This window comes from Pristiophorus japonicus, chromosome 5, assembly GCF_044704955.1.
Source record: "Pristiophorus japonicus isolate sPriJap1 chromosome 5, sPriJap1.hap1, whole genome shotgun sequence".
Taxonomy (NCBI): domain Eukaryota; kingdom Metazoa; phylum Chordata; class Chondrichthyes; family Pristiophoridae; genus Pristiophorus; species Pristiophorus japonicus.
In genome coordinates this window covers 75045636-75072693 of record NC_091981.1, presented here as the reverse complement: position 1 = coordinate 75072693, position 27058 = coordinate 75045636, and the positions used below count along the sequence as shown (strand labels likewise).

Below are 27058 nucleotides of genomic sequence, written 5' to 3'. Positions count from 1 at the left end.
AGTGGGGGGGAAGAGAGAGAGAGAGTGATGGGGAGGAAGAGAGAGAGAGTGAGGGGAGGGGGGAAGAGAGAGAGAGTGAGGGGGGGAAGAGAGAGAGAGAGTGAGGGGGGGAAGAGAGAGAGAGTGAGGGGGGGGAAGAGAGAGAGCGAGAGTGATGGGGAAGAGAGAGAGAGAGAGGGGGGAAGAGAGAGAGAGTGAAGGGAAGAGAGAGAGGGGGGAGTGTGAGGGGGGGAAGAGAGGGGGGGAGCGAGAGAGAGAGAGGGGAGCGAGAGGGAGAGGGAAGGGAGAGAGGGAGGGGGAAGAGAGAGAGAGAGAGCGAGAGAGGGGGAAGGAGCGAGGGAGGGGGAAGAGAGAGCGAGGGGGGGCCAGAGAGAGAGAGGGGGGACGAGAGAGGGAGAGAGAGAGAGAGGGAGGACGAGAGAGAGAGGGGGGAGTGGGAGAGTGAGAGCGGGTTGGAGTGGGAATGAGAGAGAGAGAGACGGACGGAGGGAGAGGGAGGGAGGAAAGGAACAGAGGGAGGAAGAGGAACGGACGGAGAGTGAGAGAGAGAAAGGGAAGAGGACATCAGCATAGTCTAAACAAGTACTGTTGCAATAAAGATACTAATTTGACCGCAAATGTTTTGCGGGTCTCTACTAGTTTGTTATTAATTGTAACTCATCTTTCTCTCCCTCCAAAGCCTTGGATGTAGATTAATCAAATACCTTTTGAAAAGAAGTAAGTAATTTTCATTAGATAGTCTTCATCTGTTGATTTATTTATTTAATTGAAAAATTCAAGTAGATTATGGGATGTGGCTTCTTGCTTCTAAAACCATGTTGTCTATTTTCTGGTCAGAATTTTCACATTGCAGTGTGCAGGTTTGGGAGCGGGTCGGAAGTTAAAAGCACTGGAATTGACCGAGTTGAGAACCCACCATCACCCCGCCTACTTCCACATTTAACTGGGGCGCGTTTCGAAGCGTGCCACGGTCCCGATCGGGACAGGCAGGTGACCTCACTCAGATTGTTAACTACTTGTCAAGAGATTCTTAACAGCTTTTTAACATGAGGTTTCAACTTTAACTGGTTGCACACGGGATTCACGGACTTCCGGAAACTTGCCTGTAAAGGGGAGGCAGGAGATCAGTGGCAATTGTGCAAGTTCATTAAGTAACAGCTGGAAAAAGCACATAAATACTCACACCTTACACCTGCTTCCTTGCCTTAGGGAAAGGCTCTGGCTGACACCATTTTGTGCAGTGATTTTGCTTTCAGGAGTTTGCAGGTGATTTCTGCTACCTCGGAAGCCACATTGCAAGTCATTCTCACTACATTGGAGGATTGTGCCTCTGATCTCCACTTTACCTGACATCTATCAGATCAGCATGGGTGCTGCTTATGCTGTCTCACCTGGGACCTCAGATTCGGACCAAAATGAACTGCAACACAACACCAGCCACACCAACAGCCTTCTCCTCATTGACCTGATGTTCCACAGGAGAGAGGGGATCAGCAGAGGGGTACACAGCGCCAAAGGTGATACCCCCAACACAGGGTATACAGGATGAGCTTCCTGGACATGACTGAACAGCAGTGCTTCAGGAGGCTCAGGCTATCGCGCTCGGTTGTCACAGACATTTGTAGATTGTTGGAAGAAGCCCTGCTGCCCAGAGGTTCTGGTGGACATGCCTTACCAGTGGTTGTCAAAGTCACCACCCCCCCTCAACTTCTTCGCCTTAGGCTCCTTCCAGAGATCTGCAGCAGACATTTGTGGCATCTCGCAGTCGGTCGCCCACAAATGCATCACCCAGGTGACCGATGCCATGTTTCACAAGTCACCCACTTATGTGAACTTTGCCACTGATGAAGCCAGTGTTACAAGCGGGCGCTTGGTTTTTTGGCTCTGGCAGGCTTCCCATCGGTTCAGGAGATCATCGACTGCACATATGCGGCCATCAAGCACCCCCAGATCACCCAGGAATATTTGTGTACCATAAGGGCTTCCACTCCCTCAATCTGCAGCTCATCTGCAACCATGAAACGATCATCATGCATGTGTGTGCCAGGTTCCTTGGGAGCTGGCATGACTCTTTCATGCTGTGCCAGTCCACCCTCTCTCAGCTCTGCGCACCTCCAAACAGATTTACCGGCTGGCTGCTTGGACTGAAGATGTGGCTGATGACACCCTTGAGGAGGCTGAGTAGCGCTATAATGAAAACCACATGTCCATCAGTTGTGTCACAGAGCAAAGCAATAGGCATGCTGAAGATGCACCTCAGATGCCTTGAATGACCTAGAGGACCCCTTCAGTACGCACCAGCCAGGGTCTCCAGAATCATTGTCGTATGCTGCACGCTGTACAATATAGAGCAGCAGCGAGGATTGGAGCTGCAGGAGGAGCAAGGCGCAGAGCGTACAGCCTCTTCAGTGGAGAAGGAGGAACAGGTGGAACACGAGCATGATGAGCAGGAGGAGGAACCTGAGGTAGAGATGGCACCAGCAGTGGCGCACATTGCTGCCCGGGAGGCTCGTGATGGCTCATAATGGCCCAATTTACTTAAGCTACACCAGTGTACCAAACTGGCTCCCAGATGCTGCACCAATTTCTCCCCCCTTCAACCAAACACCCATTCTTCTTCTTCTTAGGCAATCCCCGGAGTCGAGGATGACTTGCTTCTAAAATGAGTTCTAAGGTGACTGCTGAGACCAACGCGAGATCTACAGTCTCTGTCACAGATGGGGCAAACGATGGGTGGATGGGGTGCCTGATTTGTCGTTTGTTCCTTCCGCTTTTTGTGCTTGGCTTCCATGTGCTCCCGGTGAAGAAACTCGAGGTGTTCGGTGGCTTCGCGGATGCTCCTTCCCCATTTTGAGCGGTCTTGGGCCAAGGATTCCCAAGAGTCAGTGGAAATGTTGCATTTTTTTTAAGGAGGCTTTGAGGGTGTCCTTGAAGTGTTTTCTCTGCCCTCCTGGGGCTCGCCTGCTGTGACTCGGAGTAGAGTGCTTGTTTCAGGAGTCTAGCATCAGGCATGCAGACAATGTGGCCCGCCCGCCGGAGCTGGTTGAGCGTGGTCAATGTCTCGATGCTGGGGATGTTGGCCTGAGAGAGAACACTGATGTTGGTGTGCCTATCCTGCCAATGAATTTGAAATAAAAACAGAGAATGCTGGAAATCTCAGTGGGTCAGGCAGGATCTATGGATAGAACAACAATGTTAACGTTTTGGGTCAACAACCCTTCGTCCGAACTGCCGAATGTTCGAAAAGAGCATATTCTTAAGCACTGAACGAGGGAGGGAAGAAAGAACAAAAGGGAAGCTCTGTGATGGGGTGGAAGGCAGCAGAGATTAGAGAGACAAAAGGGATGATGGGCCGAATTGAAATGTTAATGACAGAAGTTAGAAAAAGGTTAATGAATTTGCAGGTTTTTGCGGAGACAGCATTGGTGGTACTTCTCCAGTGCTTTGAGGTGCCTGCAGTACATAGTCAATGTCTCTGAAGCATATAGAAGGGCACGTATCACTACTGCTCTGTCGACCAGGTTCCGGGTTTGAGATCCTGGTCTTCGAACACTCTTTTCCTCAGACGGCCGAAGGCTGCACTGGCACACTGAAGGCAGTGTTGGACTTCGTCATTGATGTCTGCCCTTGCTGATAGTAGGCTCCCAGGTATGGGAAGTGGTCCACATTGTCCAAGGTCTCATCGGGATTTTGATAACCGGGGAGCAGTACTGTGTGGCGGGGGGAGATTGATAGAGGACCTTTGTCTTACTGATGTTTAATGTGAGGCCCAGACTCTCGTACGCTTCAGTCAAGGTGTTAATGATGGTTTGTAGTTCGGACTCAGAGCGTGTACAAACGCAAGTGTCATCTGCATATTGTAATTCCATGACAGAGGTTGGAGCAACCTTGTGTCTGGACTGGAAGCATCGGAGGTTGAACAATTTCTTACTTGTCCTGTAGATTAACTCCACTCCAGCGGGATCTTGTTAAAGGTGAGATGAAGCATTGCAGCGAGGAAGATTGAGAAGAGCGTTGGTGCGTTGGTCTGCATGTGTATTGGATCTGTGGTGGATCCGTTGGTTAAGAATCACGGCTTGCATGTCATCGTGAAGCAGGCGGAGGATGGTGACACATTTGAGAAGGACACTCCATAATCCTTCGTAGTTGACAGAGTCGAGGGCCTTTGTGAGGTCAAAGTAGGCCATGTTGAGAGGTTGACAGTTCTCCCTACATTTTTCTTGGATTTGTCATGGCCATATTTACTTACCTTGCTCCAATTGACCCATATGGCTGCCACATGCGTTACTAAGTCGCCCCCCCTCCCCACCCCCTGACATTCCTACCCCCGCCCTTCCAAAACTCAAAAAAACATCTGTACAATGACCAAGCCATTCCTCTCACCCAAACCCCCAATGATTGAGGTTAACCATTCACTCCAAGGGACAAAGCCACTTCCAAAGTAACAGGGAAAGTAGTGCAAAGAAATAAATTTATGTGCGTCATAAATAGAACTGAAACTTAACATTAACATTTTGGCAAACACCCATGTGCATACCCTTGTGTATCTACAATTTTGTCTTTACAATTGTGTCTTTATTATTTTCCGTATGCATCTACGAGGTGCAACCCTTGTGACTTTGGCAGAGGTAGAAGCAGGCCGCTCACTTCCCTGCTGTGACTGCTTTGATACTTTTGGCAGACATCCTCTGGGTTTTAGGGCCTGTGAGTGCCTCGCCAAAGACCATTCCTCCTGCAAAGAAAATGGTAAGAAAACACATTTAAAAGCTCTTTATCTGAATGCACGCAGCATTCATAACAAATTAGATGAGCTGTCGGCACAAATAGTTAAAAATGGGTATGATCTGGTAGCCATAACAGAGACGTGGTTGCAAGGTGACCAAGACTGGGAACTAAACATTCAGGGATATTTGACTATTCAGAAGGACAGACAGAAAGGAAAAGGAGGTGGGGTAGCTCTGTTGATAAAGGATGGAATCACTGCAATAGTGAGAAATGATATTGGCTCAAATGATCAGGATGTTGAAGCAGTTTGGGTGGAGATAAGGAATAATAAGGGGAAAAAATCACTGGTCGGCGTAGTCCATAGCTCCCCTAACAAATCTGTTGGTCGGAGTATAAATCAAGAAATAGCGGGGGCTTGTAAAAAGGGTTCAGCAATAATCATGGGTGATTTTCACCTGCATATTGATTGGATAAATCGAATTGGTCAGGGTAGCCTTGAAGAAGAGTTCATAGAGTGTGTAAGGGACGAGTTCCTTGAGCAGTATGTAATGGAACCAACGGGGCAGGCTATCTTCGATCTGGTCCTTATCTTAGACAGGATTAATAAACAATCTCCTAGTAAAGGAATGAGTGATCATAGCATGATTGAATTTCAAATTCAGATGGAGGACGAGAAAGTTGGATCTCAAACCAGCGTACTAAGCTTAAATAAAGGAGACTACAAAGGTATGAGTGCAGAGTTGGCTAAAGTGGACTGGGAAAATAGATTAAAGTGTAGGATGGTTGATGAACTGTAGCATACATTTAAGAAGATATTTCATAACTCTCAAGAAAAATATATTCCAATGAGGAGGAAAGGGTGTAAAAGAAAAGATAGCCATCCGTGGCTAACTCATGAAATAAAGGATGGTATCCAATTAAAAACAAGGGCATACAAAGTGGCCAAAACTAGTGGGAGGACAGAAGCTTTTAAAAGCCGGCAAAGAATGACTAAAAAAATGATTAAGAAAGGGAAGATAGACGATTAAAGTAAACTAGCGCGACATATAAAAACAGATAGCAAGAATTTCTACAGGTATATAAAAAGGAAAATAGTGGCTAAAGTAAATATAGATCCCTTAGAGGACGAGACCGGGGAATTAGTGATGGAGAACATGGAGATGGCAGAAACTCTGAACAAATATTATGTATCAGTCTTTACGGTAGAGGGGACTAAAAAATATCCCAACAGTGGATAGTCAAGGGGCTATAGGGGGGGAGGGATGTAACACAATCACAATCACGAAGGAGGTGGTACTCAGTAAGATAATGGGACTAAAGGCAGATAAATCCCTTGGACCTGATGGCTTGCATCCTAGGGTCTTAAAAGAAGTAGCAGCAGTGATAGTAGATGCATTGGTTATAATTTACCAAAATTCCTTGGATTCTGAGGAGGTCCCAACAGATTGTTAAACTGCAAATGTAACACCCCTATTTTAAAAAGGTGGCAGACAAAAAGCAGGAAACTATAGACCAGTTAGCCTGACATCTGTGGTTGGGAAAATGTTGGAGTCCATTATTAAAGAAGCAGTAGCAGGACATTTGGAAAAGCATAATTCAGTCGGGCAGAGTCAGCATGGATTTATGAAGGGGAAGTCATGTTTGACAAATTTGCTGCAATTATTTGAAGATGTAACAAACAGGGTGGACAAAGGGGAACCAGTGGATGTGGTGTATTTGGACTTCCAGAAGGTATTTGACAAGGTGCCACATAAAAGGTTACTGCACAAGATAAAAGTTCACAGGGTTGGGGGTAATCTACTGGCATGGATAGAGGATTGGCTAACTAACAGAAAATAGAGAGTTAGGATAAATGGCAATCAGTAACTAGTGGGATGCCACAGGGATCAGTGCTGGGACCTCAACTATTTACAATCTATGTTAACGACTTGGATGAAGGGACCGAGTGTAACGTAGCCAAGTTTGCTGATGATACAAAGATGGGAGGAAAAGCAATCTGAGAAGGACACAAAAACCTGCAAAAGGACATAGATAGGCTAAGTGAGTGGGCAAAAAATTGGCAGATGGAGTATAATGTTGGAAAGTGTGAGGTTATGCACTTTGGCAGCAAAAAAATCGAAGAACAAGTTATTATTTAAATGGAGAAAAATTGCAAAGTGCTGCAGTACATCAGGACCTGGGGGTCCTGGTGCATGAAACACAAAAGGTTAGTATGCAGGTACAGCAAGTGATCAGGGAGGCCAATGGAATCTTGGCCTTTATTGTAAAGGGGATGGAGTATAAAAGCAGAGAAGTCTTGCTACAGTTGTACAGGGTATTGGTGAGGCCACACCTCGAATACTGTGTGCAGTTTTAGTTTCCATATTTAAGAAAGGATATACTTGCTTTGGAAGCAGTTCAGAGAAGGTACACTAGGTTGATTCCAGAGATGAGGGGGCTGACTTATGAGGAAAGGTTGAGTAGGTTGGACCTCTACTCATTGAAATTCAGAAGAATGAGAGGTGATCTTATCGAAATGTATAAAGATTATGATGGGGCTTGACAAGATGGATGCAGAGAGGATGTTTCCACTGATAGGGGAGACTAGGGGGCATAATCTTAGAATAAGGGGCCGTCCATTTAATACTGAGATGAGGAGGAATTTCTTCCCTGAGGGTTGTAATTCTGTGGAATTTACTGCCTCAGAGAGCTGTGGAAGCAGGGTCATTGAATAAATTTAAAACAGAGATAGACAGTTTCTTAACCGATAAGGGGTTATGGGGAGTGGGCAGGGAAGTGGACCTGAGTCCATGATTGGATCAGCCATGATCGTATTAAATGGCGGAGCAGGCTCAAGGGGCTGTATGGCCTACTCCTGCTCCTATTTCTTATGTTCTTAGATGTGCAGGGGCAGACTCAACCATTGGGATCATGATCGTATTAAATGGCGGAGCAGGCTCAAGGGGCTGTATGGCCTACTCCTGCTCCTATTTCTTATGTTCTTAGATGTGCAGGGGCAGACTCAACCATTGGGATCTGAGGCCACATGTGGTTCTCTGACTGAGGGGGAGGCAACAGAGGAAAAGTGGTAGCGCTTTGAGCAGAACCCCCACTTCCAAGTCCTCTGTCACCATTATCCCTTTCATGGGCCAACAGCACTTCCCTGCTAGCAAGCAGTCGGAGAGCACCTTGCTGCACATCAGTGGGGCAGTGAACACCCAAGTCTATGTTAGTACCCGTCCTCGAAATGAGGTCAATGAGAGTCTGCCATCTGTTGTTCACCTGAAACATATGTTCATTCGACTGGCCCATTAGCTGCTCCATGTAGGTGAAGATCCTTTCCATGGAACAGAACATCATCGCCATCGCCAGCGATATGACGGTGCTCATGTTGAAGATGGACTACTCCATGCTTTGCGCAATCATGCTCATCGCGGCCGTAAAAGCTGCCAGAATCTTGTGCATTTGTTGCTGCTCTTCCAAGATGGCCCCCAAGTTTCAGCATCTACTTCCAGCTGAGCAGAGCTTGGAGCATCTTGTGCCCACCAGCGAGGACTCTCACTGCTGTCCCTGTCATCTGCTTTTGCTCACATGTGACGTGTGAGACACCAGGTAACAACACTACTCTATGTCTCGATGGACCCACCGACGTGTGCGTATCTGCTCTGGTGCTGGGTGTGCATAGGTCTGGTGATGGTGCACCCTCAGAGAATGGAGCTTCTTCTGAGGAGTTGTCTTCCTCCTGTGGCTGGACAGTGGCGGAGGTGAGGGCGCACTTGATGGACCTATGGGAGAGTAAAGACATGAATTAGATCTCTTATGATAAGAATGTGTAACGTTACCATTATGCACATGATATTCACTGGCTGCTGACATTAATCACCATGTATGACTGTTGTATGCCATGTGGGATATTTAATTCTGTCACCAGGTTGCTGGGACAGCCCCCTCTCTCCTTCATCAACAGCTCTGTCACTCGACTTATTTTGAGGGGCTCCTCCTCTGTGAGCATCAAATTTGTATAAATTAGTGGGCCACCTCTGGTTCTCTCCTGTTCTGCGCTTTGAGTGAGAGTGTTGGAATGAATGTAAGAGATGGATGGGCTACATCTATGAGGAAGTGGCATGATATTGCCAAATGGCCTCCTTCTGTGGCATTACTTTGTAGGATTGCATTAGGATAAGGGTGAGTGTCAGTGGTGGATAGTCAGATGGGGATGAGAGTAGGTGCATAGACATTGAGGGATGGGTGCACATGCAAGGTAGGTTGGTATGTGCTGTGATGTGCAGGAGTTATCTTGGGAAGGCAGAGTGATAGGGTTGGGGTGACATGCACATCAGGATGTAGTTGAATGGGGCATTGTACTCATCTTTCCTGATCTCATTAGATCATTAAATCTCTTCCAGCATTGAATCTTGGAGCGGCTGACAACACCTCTGCTGCTCACTTCTGGGGCGATCTCCAGCCATGCCCTCTTGGTTTCTCTGGCTGCTCTTTTCCTGCTGCTGCGAGGGAATGGGGCCTCTCTGTGTGCTCTGACTCCATGGACCAAGACTTGCAGGGAGGTATCGGAGAACCTGGGCGCGACTCCATCTTTGCTTGAACCCTCACAAATATCTTCGATATAAACTAATCACCACATCTCCCTAAGCACCTGTAGACCTCCTCCAACAACCTTCAACTGTGATGTGCGCAAGACTCCTTTAAATATCTGAGCTGCAAGTAAGTCATCGGTGACGTCATCAAACCTGCTCCATTTGGGCTGAGAAACCCGCATGACTTTCAATTGACGTAATTCAGCTAAACGCGCCTGTTGAAAACTTCGGGATGGCAACCCGCTACGCGGCCAGCATGCACCCACCTGTCCCAACTCTAAGGTAAAAATTCTGGTCTGTGTGTCTTAGGAATATAGTCCATAATTTTCCGGGGGGGGCAGCAGACAGGATTGATGGTGGGTTGGGCAAAAGTGGGTTTTTTTGATAGCGGGTCAGGACTGCACTGTCAACCCACCGCCACGTGCTTTTTCCAATGTCAGGTCTGCTAGTGCTGAACAGACCCGACTGGCAGCGGTGGGAGACACAATTAATCTCATTAACATCCAGTTGACAAATCATTAATGTGCTTTTTTAACTTAGCTTTTCACTTTCACTTCATGGCCATGGGAATTACGCTGTTGGGGGACCATGGCTTTCAACCTGAGGTGGGAGTTCAGTTGCCATTGCTGCAGCTGATTACTTGACAGCTTCAAATATACAGTAAAATGTACTGATCATCACTTTCCTCAGCCACAAGCTGTATCTCCATTCATTTCCAGCACAGGTTCTGCAGGCTTTCCACTTTCTATTCTCCGTCCAGTGTCACCTCATTGACAGAATGCTTCTGTCACCTCTACTTCACCTGCCATCTATTCCATCAACATGAGTACCCTTTGTACTGTCTCACCTTGGTCCTCAGAATCTGATCACGATCAGCCCCAACACCAGCAGCACCAACAACAACACCAACTTTCTCTGCAATCACCTAATGCCACACAAGACAGAGGGCATCAGCACTCAAGCACATTGCTGCCTGGGAGACCAGGGTTGGCCTCGATGTGGCCAGATTCACTTCACTTGATGCTGTACACCCTGGCTGCCACATGATGTGCCAGGTTGGCACCACCCCACACCAACACCATAACATATCCCTGCAATGTCCAAGACATTCCTTTCACACTCACCACGATTGCAGGGGTACTATTATGTCTCACCATTCACTGTAACTCACTAAGCCACTTCCAAAGGTGCACACAAATCTGCCCAAGAACAGAAAGTGTTGAAAATAAAGGTTTCACTGTTTGACAGCACATTAACAGAAGCTTTACATGAACATTAGATAAAACACCCAAGTCGCTACCCTTGTATGTTAGTTGATATAATTGCACTAGGATGAGGGCGAGTGTGAGTGGTGACTAGTGAGATGGGGATGTGATAATATAAATAGAGAGAGATGGGTGGAGGTGCAAGGTAGGCTGGTATGACTAATGATGTGCAGGGGTAGGGAAGGCAGAGTGATGGGGATGAGATGAGAGGCACAGCAAGATGAGGTTGAGTGTGGCTTTGTACTAACATTTCATGATCTAATGAGATAATTGAAAGGTCTGTGCCACTGCACCCAGGTCCTCCTGATGACTTCCATGCTTGTGACCTGTGCAATGTGCTAGTAGGCTGCATTCGTCTCCTGGGGAGGTGTCTTCTGCCCATCGGAACGGAAAAGGACGTCCCACCAGAAGCATATGGAGGGAGTCATCTGAGAACCTGCACTTCTGTGCAGTGATTGTCAGTGTTTGCAGCACTTCCGTGCTGTAGAACTGTAATGTAAAACTGAACTCTATGTTTAAAGTTATAGTTCTGGTGCATTGTGCATTAAAATGAACTCATTATTGATGTGGATGACTGATAATAGAAAGGGTTATTTGATAGAGTGGATAAAAATATGAAGAGATACGAACATACATACAAAATGAAGGGAGAGAAAGAGTGCTAACCATCTCTCTTAGATGGCACAACCTCATATACCACTCACTGCAAGGGTGACATATGATGGTTGGATATGAAATATATTTGGACTTTGTTTGTTTTCGCCTTGTGAGGTAATGAAATGACAAGAGCCTAAAGATTCTCAGGGTTGTGTCCTACAGTTCTGTTTCAGCATCAAAACAAAGAAGGGCTGTTGTTACATGGCCCAACAGAGCATTGACATAGTAAACGTCTCCGTGGTAGTTGAAGGGTAAAGGGAAATTTGGACTCTGATTGTAGCATTGGCTCATTTGGTCACGAGTATCCAAGGGCCACGCAGCTATTGCAACAAGAAGCCATTCTATAGGAAATAGTCCTATAGAATTAATCGCATGCAACACAAAAGAACTGTATGAAATGAGAAAATACTCAGTGAAAGGAAACACAGAAGTCGGAATTTTCTGTATCTGGGCGGGTCAGGTGCGAGAGGTCGCCGTGATGGGTTGCGACCCCTTTCCTGATTCCGTCCCGCTCCTGAGATCGACATTCCGATAATGGCTTTTGTTAAGTCAGCCCCTTGCGTTACCCAGTCTTATTAAATGATGCGGGTTTGATGACATCATCGATGACATGTCTTCAGTCGGGATATTTAAAGGAGCCATAGCCACATTGCAGTTGAAGATTCATCTAGTATATTGCAGGCACTGTTCTGCACTATTACAGTGTGACAAAGAGTTTTACACATGACTGCACAGAGACAGAGAGCAGCACTCAGGTTCTCAGATGATTCCCTTCATATGCTTGTGGAGTGAGTGAGAGCATTCAGGGAGGTATTCTTCCCTTCCAGTGGACGAAAGAGACCTCCCCAATAGACCAATGGAGCCTGACTCCAAATAGCAGAAGAGGTCAACAGCAGGGATGTTGTGAGGAGGACCTGGGTGCACTGCTGCAAACGTTTCAATGATCACATTCGATTAGGAAAGGTGAGTGCAAACCAAGACTCAACTTCATTCTGCTGTGTCTCTCATCACATTCCCAACACTCTGCCTTCCCAACCCTACTCCTGCACATCATTACTCACACCAACATACCTTGCACATCCACCCATCCCTCTTTCTCGATCTACATTATCACATCCATCTGACTAACCACCCCTCACACTCGCCCTCATCCTAATGCAATCATACCAACTAACAAAACAAAAGGAGGCCATTTGGCATTGCCACCTTATTCCACCATAGTCACCCTGGCACTCATTATGTCACTCCCACTCGACCTTCACTTCTTTCCCTCCTTGCAGGAAAAGAGAGCCCACAATAAGAGGGAGAGAGAGCGAACTGGAGGTGGCCCTTCATTATCGGCAGCAGAGGGGATTGCCTTCGAAGTGTCTGAAGTTGCAGAGCAGCTGGAGGCGGGGGATGGAGAGAGGGGGACATCTCAGCAACCCGGTGACAGAATTACATCTTATTTAGCTATATGGCATGCAGCAGTCACTCATATGGAGACTGATGTCAGCAGCCAGTGAATGTTTATCATCAGTATAATGTTATCTGTCCCCATTCTTGATATGACAGATTGAACTCATCTCTTTACTCTCCCACAGGTCCATCAAGAGCCCACACCACTGTCAAAGAGGAAGACGACTCCTCAGAGGAACCTCCAGCCTCTGAGGATGCAGCGTCACCAGCGATAAGCTCACCCAGCACCAGCGCAGATACGCACAGTTCAGTGGGTCCCACGCGAGATAGAGTAGTGTTGTCACCTGGTGTGTCACAAGTCACAAGTCAGAAGTGAGCAAGAGGAGATGGTGGAGACAGGGACAGCAGTTGTGACTCCTTGCTGGAGGGCACGGGACACTCCCAGCTCTGCTCAGCTGCATGCACCCATAAAGAGAGCGATCCTAGAGGTGCAAGAAGAAGTGCAGGAGGCCAATGTCTGCAATGTCTGCAAATGTGAAGAGAATGGATGAGTCCATCTCCAACCTGAGCACTACTGTGTCACAGGCGATAGCGACAGTAGGCTCTTCCACAGAAAGGATGGCCACCTGCTTGCAGCCACTAACAGGAGCACATGCGATCTATGGAGAAGAATCATAGAATCGTAGAATCATAGACGTTTTCAGCACGGCCCATCGTGTCCAAGCCGGCCAACAAGAGGCTATCCATTCTAATCCCACTTTCCACCTCTAGGTCTGTAACCCTGCAGTTTACGGCACTTCAGGTGCACATCCAAGTACTTTTTAAATGTGGTGAGGGTTTCTGCCTCTTACCACCCTTTCAGGCAGTGAGTTCCAGACCCCCACAACCCTCTGCGTGAAGACATTTCCCCTCAAATCCGCTCTAAACCTAATTACTTTAAATTCATGCCCCCTGGTTGTTGACCTGTCTGCTAAGGGAAATAAGCCCTTTCTATCCACTATATCTAGGCCTCTCATAATTTTATGCACCTCAATGAGGTCTCCTCTCAGCCTCCTCTGTTCCAATGAACACAAATCCAGCCTATCCAATCTGTCCTCATACTTAGATTCTCCACACCTGGCAACATCCTCGTAAATCTCATCTGTATTCTCTCCATTGCAATCATGTCCTTCCTGTAATGTGGTGACCAGAACTGCACGCAGTACTCCAGCTGTGGCCTAACCAGTGTTTTGTACAGTTGAAGCATAACCCCCCACTGCTCTTGCATTCCATATGCTGCCATAACCACCTTATCTACCTGGCCTACTTTCAGGGATCTGTGGACATGCACTCCAAGGTCCCTTTGTTCCTCTACACTTCTCAATATCCTACCATTTAATGTGTATTCCCTTTCCTTGGTAGCCCGAGTTATGGAGAATAGATGGCAGATGCTCACAGACCTCTTCTCCAGGAGGGATGTCAACATAGATGGCCCCACTGCTATGCAGCAAAGTGCTCTCCAGCTTCTTGCTAGCAGGGAAGTGTGGGTGGCCCATGAGAGAGATGATTGTGAGAGGGGACATGGAAGTGGGGGCTCCTCTCAAAGAACCCACACTTCTCCGCCGTTGACCCCCCTCAGTTAGAGCCCTGGATGGCTTGTCAGATCCCGATGGTCGAGTCTGCCCCTGCACAGTTGCAGGGGGAGCAGACATTAGCAGGGCCATCACAGACTCCAATACCCAGAGGATGTCCACCAAAAGTGTCTAATTAGTTGCAGCAATGAAGTGAGAAGGCTGCCTGTACCTCTGCTGAAAGCACAGGGATAGCACACCATAGAAACAGGCACAAGAGATAGATGACACACAAATAGATGCACAAGGGTAGCCACTTGGGTGTTTTAATTTAAAAAAATGTATTCGTTAATGGGACGTGGGCATTGCTGGCAAGGCCATTGCCCATCCCTAATTGCCCCATAGAAGGTGTTGGTATGCCGTCGCCTTGAACCGCTTCAGTCTGAGTGGTGAAGGTATTCCCACAGTGCTGTTAGGGAGGAGGTTCCAGGATTTTGATCCAGCGACGTTGAAGGAACGGCGATATACTTTGAGGTCATGGTGTGTAACTTAGAGGAGAACTAGCAGGTGATGGTATTCCCATGCACCTGCTGCCCCAGTCCTTCCAGGTGGCAGAGGTTGCGGATTTGGGAGGTGCCGCCGAAGACGCCTTTGCGAGTTGCTAAAGTGCATCTTGTAGATGGTATACACTGCAGCCATGGTGGTGGAAGGAGTGAATGTCTAAAGTGGTGGATGGGGTGCCAATGAAACGGGCTGCTTTTTCTTGGATGGTGTCGAGCTTCTTTTGAGTGTTGTTGGTGCTGTATTCATCCAAGCAAGTGGAGAGTATTCCATCACACTTCTGACTTGTGCCTTGTAGATGGTGGAAAGGCTTTGGAGAGTCAGGAGGTGAAACACTCGCCCCAGGATACCCAGCCTCTGACTTGCCTGGTGCAGTTAAGTTTCTGGTCAATGGTGACCCCCAGGATTTGATGGTGGGGGATTCGATGATGGTAATGCCATTGAATGTCAAGGGGCGGTGGTTAGGCTTTCGCTTATTGGAGATAGTTGTTGCCTAGCACTTTTGTGATGCAATTGTTACTTGCCACTTATCAGCCCAATTCTGAATATCGATCAGGTCTTGCTGCTTGTGGGCATGGACTGCTTCATTTTCTGAGGAGTTGCGATTGGCACTGAACACTGTGCAGGCATCAGCAAACTTCCCTGTTCCTGACCTTATGATGGAGGGAAGGTCATTGATGAAGCAACTAAAGATGGTTGGGCCTAGGACACTGCCCTGAGGAAGTCCTGCAGCAATATCCTGGAGGGTGATGATTGACCTCCAACAACCACAACCATCTTCCTGTATGTTTCCGTAAATTTTCTGTTACTGTGATATCACGCAAGAAACTATTTATTTTCATCACTTTCTGGTCATTGATAAATTTGTATACAACTTTGGAAGTGGCTTAGTGAGTTGAAGTGAATGGTCATACATAATGTTACCTGCAGCAATGGTGGTCAGTGTGAAAGGAATGGCTTGGTCATTGTAGGGAAGCTTTATGATGTTGCTGTGGGGGTGTGTGAACCTGGCACTGCAGGAAACATAGAAACATAGAAAATAGATGCAGGAGTAGGCCATTCAGCCCTTCCAGCCTGCACCGCCATTCAATGAGTTCATGGCTGAACTGAAATGTACCCCATTCCTGCTTTCTCGCCATACCACTTGATCCCCTAGTAGTAAGGACTACATCTAACTCCTTTTTGAATATATTTAGTGCATTGGCCTCAACTACTTTCTGTGGTAGAGAATTCCACAGGTTCACCACTCTCTGGGTGAAGAAGTTTCTCCTCATCTCGGTCCTAAATGACTTACCCCTTATCCTTAGACTGTGACCCCTGGTTCTGGACTTCCCCAACATTGGGAACATTCTTCCTGCATCTAACCTGTCTAAACCCATCAGAATTTGAAATGTTTCTATGAGATCCCCTCTCATTCTTCTGAACTCCAGTGAATACAAGCCCAGTTGATCCAGTCTTTCTTGATATGTCAGTCCCGCCATCCCGGGAATCAGTCTGGTGAACCTTCGCTGCACTCCCTTAATAGCAAGAATGTCCTTCCTCAAGTTAGGAGACCAAAACTGTACACAATACTCCAGGTGTGGCCTCACCAAGGCCCTGTACAACTGTAGTAACATCTCCCTGCCCCTGTACTCAAATCCCCTCGCTATGAAGGCCAACATGCCATTTGCTTTCTTAACCGCCTGCTGTACCTGCATGCCAACCTTCAATGACTGATGTACCATGACACCTAAGTCTCGTTGCACTTCCCCTTTTCCTAATCTGTTACCATTCTGATAATAGTCTGTCTCTCTGTTTTTACCACCAAAGTGGATAACCTCACATTTATCCACATTATACTTCATCTGCCATGCATTTGCCCACTCACCTAACCTATCCAAATCATTCTGCAGCCTCATAGCATCCTCCTCGCAGCTCTCACTGCCACCCAACTTAGTGTCATCCGCAAATTTGGAGATACTACATTTAATCCCCTCGTCTAAATCATTAATGTACAATGTAAACAGCTGGGGCCCCAGCACAGAACCTTGCGGTACCCCACTAGTCACTGCCTGCCATTCTGAAAAGTACCCATTTACTCCTACTCTTTGCTTCCTGTCTGCCAACCAGTTCTCAATCCATGTCAGCACACTACCCCCAATCCCATGTGCTTTAACTTTGCACATTAATCTCTTGTGTGGGACCTTGTCAAAAGCCTTCTGAAAGTCCAAATACACCACATCAACTGGTTCTCTCTTGTCCACTCTACTGGAAACATCCTCAAAAAATTCCAGAAGATTTGTCAAGCATGATTTCCCTTTCACAAATCCATGCTGACTTGGACCTATCATGTCACCTCTTTCCAAATGCACTGCTATGACATCCTTAATAATTGATTCCATCATTTTACCCACTACTGAGGTCAGGCTGACCGGTCTATAATTCCCTGTTTTCTCTCTCCCTCCTTTTTTAAAAAGTGGGGTAACACTGGCTACCTTCCACTCCATAGGAACTGATCCAGAGTCCAGCAGCCATGTGGGTCTAATGCCTGATAAGTAAATCTGGCCATGTTGAGGCCATCCCTGGCTACCCGGGCAGCAATGTGCTCAAGTGCTGGTAGGATCTGGATAGCAGATTCCTCCTGCTGCTGCTGCTCCTCCTCGTTCGAAGAGGCTGTGCGCTCAGAGCCTTGCTACTTGTGCAGTGCTAATCCTCGCTGCTATGCTATATTGCGCAGGGGGCAGCAGACCATGTCAATTCTGGAGACCTTGCCAGGTGCGTACTGAAGGGCTCCTCCAGGTCAAGGCATCTGAAGAGCATTTACAGCATGCATATTGTCTGCTCTATGACACATCTGGTGCAAATGTGGCTTTCATTATATATCTCCTCGGCCTCAGTACTTGGCCACCTCAAGGGTGTTATGAACCATGTCTTCAGTGCATAGCCCTTGTCTATGTCTCCAAGCAGCCAGCTGGACAGACTGTTTGGAGGAGCGAAGAGCTGAGGGAGGGTGGACTGGTGCAGGATGAAAGAGTCACAGTAGGTGCTAGGGAATTTGGCGCACACTTGCAAGATTTTCTTTTTATGGTTGCAGACGAGCTGCACATTGAGGGAGTGGAAGCCCTTGCGGTTGACTCCTGGGTGATGTTGGGATGCCATGACAGCCACATGTGTGCAGTCAATGATGCACTGAAGCCAGCCGTAGTGGCAAAGGCCTGCGCCCGCTCAGTAACACTCACTTCATCAGTGACAAAGTTGATGTAATTGGCTGACTTGTCAAAGAGGGCATTGGTCACCTGTGTGATGCATCTGTGGGCGGCGGACTGCGAGATGCCACAAATGTCTGCTGCAGATCCCTGGAAGGACCTTGGGTGAAGAAGTTGAAGGCGCTGATGACTTTGACAGCCACTCGTAAGGCATGTTCACCCGCTCCTCTGGCCTGCAAGTCTTGCTCGAGCAATGTGCAAATGTCTGCTATGACCTGGCGCGATAGCCTGAGCCTCCTTTGGCATTAGTGCTTAGTCATGTTGAGGAAGCTCAACCTCTGCGTGTATACCCTGTGTTGGGCGTATCCCCTCCCCTCCGGTGCAGTGCAGCCATGTGCTGATGCCCTCTGAATGTCCAGCAACAGTTTGGTGAGGAGAGGGTTGCTGGTGTTGTTGCTGGTGTGCCTGGTGCTGTTGGTGTTGGGACTCATCTTGGTCTGATTCGGAAGAACAAAGTGAGAGAGTATAAATAGCGCAATTCTGATGTAATGCTAGTGGGAGTTCTGTACAGACCACCAAACAATGGTAGTGAGGTTGGGGATGGGGTCAAACAGGAAATTAGGGATGCTTGCAATAAAGGTACAGCAATTATCATGGGTGACTTTAATCTACGTATAGATTGGGCTAACCAAACTGGTAGCAATACGGTGGAGGAGGATTTCCTGGAGTTAGGGATGGTTTTCTAGACCAATATGTCGAGGAACCAACTGGAGAGCAGCCATCCGATACTGAGTCTTGTGTAATGAGAAAGGCAATCTTGTTGTGCGAGGCCCCTTGGGGAAGAGTGACCATAATATCGTAGAATTCTTCATTAAGATGGAGAGTGACACAGTTAATTCAGAGACTATGGTCCTGAACTTAAGGAAAGGTAACTTCGATGGTATGAGATGTGAATTGGCTAGAATAGACTGGCAAGTGATACTGAAAGGGTTGACAGTGGATAGGCAATGGCAAACATTTAAAGATCACATGGATGAACTTCAACAATTGTACCTCCCTGTCTGGAGTAAAAATAAAACGGGGAAGGTGGCTCAACCATGGCTAACAAGGGAAATTAGGGATATTGTTAAATCCAAGAAAGAGGCATATAAATTGGCCAGAAAAAACAGCAAACCTAAGGACTGGGAGAAATTTAGAATTCAGCAGAGGAGGACAAAGGAGGGGAAAAATAGAACATGAGAGTAAGCTTGCAGGGAATATAAAAACTGACTGCAAAAGCTTCTATAGATATGTGAAGAGAAAACGATTAGTAAATGTAGGTCCCTTGCAGTCAGAATCAGGTGGCCACACCGCAGGTAAAAGGCACACAGCCAGATAGGGGATGGGTGACCAACAGGAAGAGCAGTGGAAGGAAGGTAGTGCAGGGGTCCCCTGCGGTCATCCCCCTGCAATACAGATACATCGCTTTGGGTACTGTTGAGGGGGATGACTCATTAGGGGAGAGCAGCAGCAGTCAAGTTCATGGCACTGTGGGTGGCTCTGCTGCACGGGAGGGCAAGAAAAAGAGTGGTAGAGCTATAGTGATAGGGGATTCTATTGCAAGGGGAATAGATAGGCTTTTTTGCAGCCGCAACCAAGACTCCAGGATGGTTTGTTGCCTCCCTGGTGCAAGGATCAAGGATATCTCGGAGCGGGTGCAGGACATTTTGAAGAGGGAGGGTGAACAGCCAGTTGTCGTAGTGCATATAGGTATGAACGATATAGGTAAAAAACGGGATGAGCTCCTACAAGACGAATTTAGGGAACTAGGAGCTAAATTTAAAAAGTAGGACCTCAAAAGTAGTAATCTCAGGATTGCTACCAGGGCCACGTGCTAGTCAGAGTAGGAATTGCAGGATAGCTCAGATGAATACGTGGCTTCAGAAGTGGTGCAGAAGGGAGGGATTCAAATTCCTGGGACATTGAAACCGATTCTGGGGTAGATGGGACCAGTACAATCTGGACGGTCTGCACCTGGGCAGCACCGGAACCGATGTCCTAGGGGGAGTGTTTGCTAGTGCTGTTAGGGAGGGATTAAACTAATATGGCAGGGGGATGGGAACCTATGCAGCGAGACAGAGGGAAGTAGGATGGGGACAGAAGCAAAAGATAGAAAGAAGAAAAGTAAAAGTGGAGGGCAGAGGCAAAAAGCAAAAAGGGCCAAATTACAGCAAAATTCTAAAGGGGCAAAGTGTGTTAAAAAGACAAGCCTGAACCCTCTGCCTCAATGCGAGGAGTATTAGGAATGAGGTGGACGAATTAACTGCGCATATAGCAGTTAACGGATATGATGTAATTAGCATCACGGTGACCAAGGCTGGGAACTCAACATTCAGGGGTATTCAACATTTAGGAAGGATAGACAGAATGGAAAAGAAGGTGGGATGGCGTTGCTGGTTAAAGAGGAAATTAATGCAATAGTAAGGAAGGACATTAGTTTGGATGATGTGGAATCGGTATGGGTGGAGCTACGGAATACCAAAGGGGCAGAAAACGCTGGTGGGAGTTGTATACAGACCAACAAACAGTAGTAGCAAGGTTGGGGATAGCATCAAACAAGAAATTAGGGATGCGTGCAATAAAGGTACAGCAGTTATCATGGGCGACGTTAATCTACATATAGATTAGACTAACCAAACTGGTAGCAATGCGGTGGAGGAGGATTTCCTGGAGTGTGTTAGGGATGGTTTTCTAGACCAATATGTCAAGGAACCAACGAGATGACTGGCCGTCCTAGACTGGGTGTTGTGTAATGAGAAAGGACTAATTAGCAATCTTGTTGTGCGAGGCCGCTTGGGGAAGAGTGACCATAATATGGTAGAATTCTTTATTAAGATGGAGAGTGACACAGTTAATTCAGAAACTAGGGTCCTGAACTTAAGGAAAGGTAACTTCGATGGTATGAGACGTGAATTGGCTAGGATAGACTGGCAAATTATACTTAAAAGGTTGACAGTGGATAGGAAATGGCAAACATTTAAAGATCACATGGATGAACTTCAACATTTGTACATCCCTGTCTGGAGTAAAAATAAAATGGGGAAGGTGGCTCAACCGTGGCTAATAAGGGAAATTAAGAATAGTGTTAAATCCAAGGAAGAGGCATATAAATTGGCCAGAAAAAGCAGCAAACCTCAGGACTGGGAGAATTTTGTAATACAGCAGAAGAGGACAAAGGGTTTAATTAGGATGGATAAAATAAAGTATGAGAGGAAGCATCCTCCTCACAACTCACACTGCCACCCAGCTTAGTGTCATCTGCAAACTTGGAGATGTTACATTCAATTATTATTAGTCGGGAAATTGTGTTGGGGAAATTGATGGGATTGAAGGCCGATAAATCCCCAGAGCCTGATGGACTGCATCCCAGAGTACTTAAGGAGGTGGCCTTGGAAATAGTGGATGCATTGACAGTCATTTTCCAACATTCCATTGACTCTGGATCAGTTCCTATGGAGTGGAGGGTAGCCAATGTAACCCCACTTTTTAAAAAAGGAGGGAGAGAGATAACAGGTAATTATAGACTGGTCAGCCTGACATCGATAGTGGGTAAAATGATGGAATCAATTATTAAGGATGTCATAGTAGTGCATTTGGAAAGAGGTGATATGATAGGTCCAAGTCAGCATGGATTTGTGAAAGGGAAATCATGCTTGACAAATCTTCTGGAATTTTTTGAGGATGTTTCCAGTAGAGTGGACAAGGGAGAACCAGTTGATGTGGTGTATTTGGACTTTCAGAAGGCTTTCGACAAGGTCCCACACAAGAGATTAATGTGCAAAGTTAAAGCACATGGGATTGGGGGTAGTGTGCTGACATGGATTGAGAACTGGTTGTCAGACAGGAAGCAAAGAATAGGAGTAAATGGGTACTTTTCAGAATGGCAGGCAGTGACTAGTGGGGTACCGCAAGATTCTGTGTTGGGGCCCCAGCTGTTTACACTGTACATTAATGATTTAGACGAGGGGATTAAATGTAGTATCTCCAAATTTGCGGATGACACTAAGTTGGGTGGCAGTGTGAGCTGCGAGGAGGATGCTATGAGGCTGCAGAGCGACTTGGATAGGTTAGGTGAGTGGGCAAATGCATGGCAGATGAAGTATAATGTAGATAAATGTGAGGTTATCCTCTTTGGTGGTAAAAACAGAGAGACAGACTATTATCTGAATGGTGACAGATTAGGAAAAGGGGAGGTGCAAAGAGACCTGGGTGTCATGATACATCAGTCATTGAAGGTTGGCATGCAGGTACAGCAGGCGGTTAAGAAAGCAAATGGCATGTTGGCCTTCATAGCGAGGGGATTTGAGTACAGGGGCAGGGAGGTGTTGCTACAGTTGTACAGGGCCTTGGTGAGGCCACACCTGGAGTATTGTGTACAGTTTTGGTCTCCTAACCTGAGGAAGGACATTCTTGCTATTGAGGGAGTGCAGCGAAGGTTCACCAGACTGATTCCCGGAATGGCGGGACTGACCTATCAAGAAAGACTGGATCAACTGGGCTTGTATTCACTGGAGTTCAGAAGAATGAGAGGGGACCTCATAGAAACGTTTAAAATTCTGACGGGGTTAGACAGGTTAGATGCAGGAAGAATGTTCCCAATGTTGGGGAAGTCCAGAACCAGGGGACACAGTCTAAGGATAAGTGGTAAGCCATTTAGGACCGAGATGAGGAGGAATTTCTTCAGCCAGAGAGTGGTGAACCTGTGGAATTCTCTACCACAGAAAGTTGTTGACGCCAATTCACTTAATATATTCAAAAAGGAGTTAGATGAAGTCCTTACTACTAGGGGGATCAAGGGGTATGGTGAGAAAGCAGGAATGGGGTACTGAAGTTGCATGTTCAGCCATGAACTCATTGAATGGCGGTGCAGGCTAGAAGGGCCGAATGGCCTACTCCTGCACCTATTACTATGTTTCTATGTTTCGAATTCCTTTGTCTAAATCATTAATGTACATTGTAAATAGCTGGGATCCCAGCACTGAACCTTGCGGTATCCCACTAGTCACTGCCTGCCATTATGAAAAGGACCCGTTTATTCCTACTCTGTGCTTCCTGTCTGCCAACCAGTTCTCTATCCACGTCAATACATTACCCCCAATACCATGTGCTTTAATTTTGCACACCAATCTCTTGTGTGGGACCTTGTCAAAAGCCTTTTGAAAGTCCAAATAGACCACATCCACTGGTTCTCCCTTGTCCACTCAAATCTTCTAGAATTTTATGTAATTTTTAATCAAGCATGATTTCCCTTTCATAAATCAATGCTGACTTGAACCGATCCTGTCACTGCTTTCCAAATGCGCTGCTATTACATCTTTAATAATTGATTTCAACATTTTCCCCACTACTGATGTCAGGCTAACCAGTCTGTAATTCCCTGTTTTCTTTCTCCCTCCTTCTTTAAAAAGTGAGGTTACATTAGCTACCTTCTAATCCATAGGAACTGATCCAGAATCTATAGAATGTTGGAAAATGACCACCAATGCATCCACTATTTCTAGGGCCACTTCCTTAAGTACTCTGGGATGCAGACTATCAGGCCCTGGGGATTTATCGGCCTTCAATCACATCAATTTCCCTAACACAATTTCCTGACTAATAAGGATTTCCTTCAATTCCTCCTTCTCGCTAGACCCTCGGACCCCTAGTATTTCCGGGAGGTTATTTGTGTCTTCCTTAGTGAAGACAGAACCAAAGTATTTGTTCAATTCATCTGCCATTTCTTTGTTCCCCATTATAAATTCACCTGATTCTGACTGCAAGGGACATTTGTCTTCACTAATCTTTTTCTTTTCACATATCTATGGAAACTTTTGCAGTCAGTTTTTATATTCCCTGCAAGCTTATTTTCCCCTCCTAATTAAACCCTTTGTCCTCCTCTGCTGAATTCTAAATTTCTCCCAGTTCTCAGGTTTGCTGCTTTTTCTGCCAATTTATATGCCTCTTCCTTGGATTTAACACTATCTCTAATTTCCCTTGTTAGCCACGGTTGAGCCACCTTCCCCATTTTATTTTTACGCCAGACAGGGATGTACAATTGTTGAAGTTCATCCATGTGATCTTTAAATGTCTGCCATTGCCTATCCACCGTCAACCCTTTAAGTATCATTCGCCAGTCTATCCTAGCCAATTCATATCTCATACCATCGAAGTTATCTTTCTTTAAGTTCAAGACCCTAGCCTCTGAATTAACTGTGTCACTCCATCTTAATGAAGAATTCTACCATATTATAGTCACTCTTCCCCAAGCGGCCTCGCACAACAAGATTGCTAATTAATTCTCTCTCATTACACAAGACCCAGTCTAGGATGGCTAGCTCTCTAGTTGGTTCCTCAACATATTGGTCTAGAAAGCCATCCCTTATACACTCCAGGAAATCTTTCTCCACCGTATTGCTACCAGTTTGGTTAGTCCAATCTATATGTAGATTAAAGTCACCCATGATAACTGCTGTACCTTTATTGCATGCATCCCTAATTTCCTGTTTGATGCCCCCCCAACCTCACTACTACTGTTTGGTGGTCTGTACACAAGTCCCACTAGCGTTTTCTGCCCTTTGGTGTTCCACAGCTCTACCCATACAGATTCTACATCATCCAAGCTAATGTCCTTCCTTACTATTGAGTTAATCTCTTTAACCAGCAATGCTACCCCACCTCCTTTTCCTTTCTGTCTATCCTTCCTGAATATTGAATACCCCTGAATGTTGAGTTCCCAGCCTTGGTCGTCCTGGAACCATGTCTCTGTAATCCCAATTACATCATATCTGTTAACAGCTATCTGCACGGTTAATTCATCCACCTATTACGAATGCTCCTTGCCTTCAGGCTTGTTTTTTTAACACTATTTGTCCTTTTAAAATTATGTTGTAATGTGGCCCTTTTTGATTTTTGCCTTTGATTTCTGTGCGCTCCACTTTTACTTATCTCCTTTCTACCTTTTATCCTGACCCGCTGCAAGGTTTTTCAAATTTCCCTCGCAACCCGCCTGCAATCATGCCCGCACAGAACCCAGAAATTTCTGGCCAGAGATTTGATATTAAACCCTTGCAACATCGTCGAAGGAGACATTGCTTCTTCAAAAAGCAAATAGTAGTAACAAATGAATGATATGAGCAACTACATTCTGAAAAGTCACATGCAGAGTTCAGACATACGGCTTGCAGCTGTAATAATATAAAAAACTGACAAGAGCAATATTATTTGTTGGGCCCAGCAATAGGCTAAAGCCTCCTAGGGACATTGCTAGAACAATTGTAGGGTTTTAACAAATTATTACTGCTTTGTAATGAAATAGTCTGAAAATTTCTGAAAAGCGGACTTGAATGCACAGACATCGTGTACCTTCCTAAAGAAAAAAAGCCCTGGTTCCATGTTCGATGTGTATTTAGCATCTTATATCAGAATGTTTTCAAGTCATGGTTCCAGGCTTTACATAAAACAGGTCAACTGGTTGGTTAATTTTCCATATTTTTGCTTTTCAAACAATGTCAGCAGTCTTAAGTGGAACAGGATGTGAATGCTAGAATCAGATACGTGCACAACACTATTATGTCCAGACCATTTGGCTCAATGACAGATTATTCAACTGTCCGCTGATTACATTTCTCATCATTCAGTTGATTTAGATAAGATATATTGAGCTGAAACCAAACAATTATGTCTGTTCAGAGCCTTCCATTGTTGTGATCAGGACCAATGTTCTGGAACAACTTAATTTTTTTAACTACAGAAAAATTAAAATACACAACGTTTTTTTTGTTATTTAGGCTTGACAGGAACAGTCTAAAACAGGAAATCCGACAAATTCTGAGGTGCCTTTGTGCTGCCAGAACTGTGGAACTTTAGCTCTCGTAACTGAGTCCCCAGTCCTTAGGGAAGTGTCCATTTAAACAAAATAATTTAAATAATAGGGGCCATGAAGAGTACTGATTTCAGTTCTGGGCACTGCACCTCAGTGGGAAATATTGGCCTTGGAGGGGCGCCGTGCAGATACCAGAGCTAAAAGGGTTAAATTATGACGACAAGTTGCATAGAATAGGCTTGCATTCCCTTGAGTATGGACGATTAAGAGGTATTTAAAATGATTAAAGGAATTGATAGGGTAGATAGAGAGAAAATATTTCATCTGGTCAGGGAATCCAGAACAAGGGAGCAAAACCTTAAAATTCGAGCAAGGCCATTCAGGAGTGATGGCATTAAGCATTTCTTCACGAAATGGCTAGTGGAAATCTGTAACTCTCTCCAATAAAAAGCTGTTGAGGCTAGGTCAATTCAAAGTTTCAAAACTGAGATGGATACATTTTTGTCAGGTAAGAGTGTTGAGATATGGGGGGAGAAATCGGGCTATTTTGCACCTCCCGTTAGCGCCCCCGGGGGCAAATGAGTTTTCATCCGGGCATGGCGAGAACAGCACCTCCCGCTAAATTGCGCCCTGCTCGACTGCGCCCAGTGATGCTGACGTCATCATCGTCCTGTTAGTGCCCTAGAAGAAAAATTGGACCTCACCCCCCTGTTTTACAGCTTGGCGTTGACATCGACAGCTTCTGCTGTCGTGTTTCAGTCCGAAATCAGCTGGAGCAGCGCTATTTAAAGGCGCTAGCATCGAGTAAAGTTTTAGTGGGCCAATAATGGTTGCTGCGTAGTTCCACATAGGCAGACAGGAGTTTTGAAGATTTCACCGATTTCCAGTTGAAGAAGTGTTCTGTCTGTTAAAGATTTGTGACTTTCATTGAGGGCAGATTTGAAAGTCCAACATTTATAGTGTTTCATGGGGGCTGCGTTGGCACTGGACCTCACGCTCCGACGTCTCCATCGGAGGCACTTTAGACAGAGAGAAAGACAGCAAAATGTGGCCGGAGGGAGAGGATGGCCAACAGGGCTGTGAACAGGAGACCTTACCCTCTCGTATTCTGGCAGCGGTTCTCCTACATCAATTTCACTGAGGAACAGTGTGTTCAAAGGCTGCGCTTCAGCAAGGACCTGGTCACAGAGCTCTGCCACTTCCTGCAATAGACCTCGGGCCTCAGACTCAGGGTGAGGCCGGCTCTCTCAGTGGCATTTAAGGTCACCGTCGTGCTCGATTTCTATGCCAGCTAATCCTT

At 46.2% G+C, this 27058-nt stretch overlaps 1 protein-coding gene across 2 annotated transcripts in view; it reads left to right on the top strand.

Moving 5' to 3' along the window:
* Positions 1 to 27058, top strand: part of fbxl7 (F-box and leucine-rich repeat protein 7) — a 772156-nt gene that overhangs the window by 274962 nt on the left and 470136 nt on the right. The window contains exon 1 of one of the 2 annotated variants that reach the window (XM_070879887.1): positions 9362 to 9581. The exons of the other annotated variant lie outside the window; for it this stretch is intronic. The gene's annotated coding sequence lies outside the window, so the exon portion shown is untranslated. Of the gene's footprint in view, positions 1 to 9361; positions 9582 to 27058 lie in introns of those variants that run through there. 2 annotated transcript variants of the gene reach the window in all.